Here is a 439-nt window from a genome sequence, read left to right as displayed (position 1 = left end):
TATAAAATGTCAATACAGCTTGTGTTTTTCAATATTTCTTCCTTTTTGTATGCAAATCAAAGCAAATTACTCTGTAAAATTTCAGCATTGAATGTTCTTTCCTTAAAAACAATTGAAAAATAAAATTCAATTCTTACAATCGATCAATCATTCATTTACTCTTTTTGAGAGGGCCAGTGATAACTTCCATCATGCAGGGCACAGTCGAGACCTGTGACAAACTGGTTCCGTGACAAACTGGTTCTGTGACAAACTGGGCCTGTGACAAACTGGCATGCCTCCCCTCCAACATTGTGACGTTATTCAAGAAGCGGGATCTCAGAATTTGTGAGGCAGCGTGGTGGAATCAGGCTCTCGTCAAAATAATCAAAGTGAAGAAACTTGCATTTTACCGTAGGTTGGTGAATTTTTATAAAAAAAATTTTTTTTGGCCAAACAC

Source organism: Aplysia californica, unplaced genomic scaffold (genome assembly GCF_000002075.1).
Source record: "Aplysia californica isolate F4 #8 unplaced genomic scaffold, AplCal3.0 scaffold00539, whole genome shotgun sequence".
Lineage (NCBI taxonomy): Eukaryota > Metazoa > Mollusca > Gastropoda > Aplysiida > Aplysiidae > Aplysia > Aplysia californica.
Note: the sequence above shows the minus strand (reverse complement) of the source record.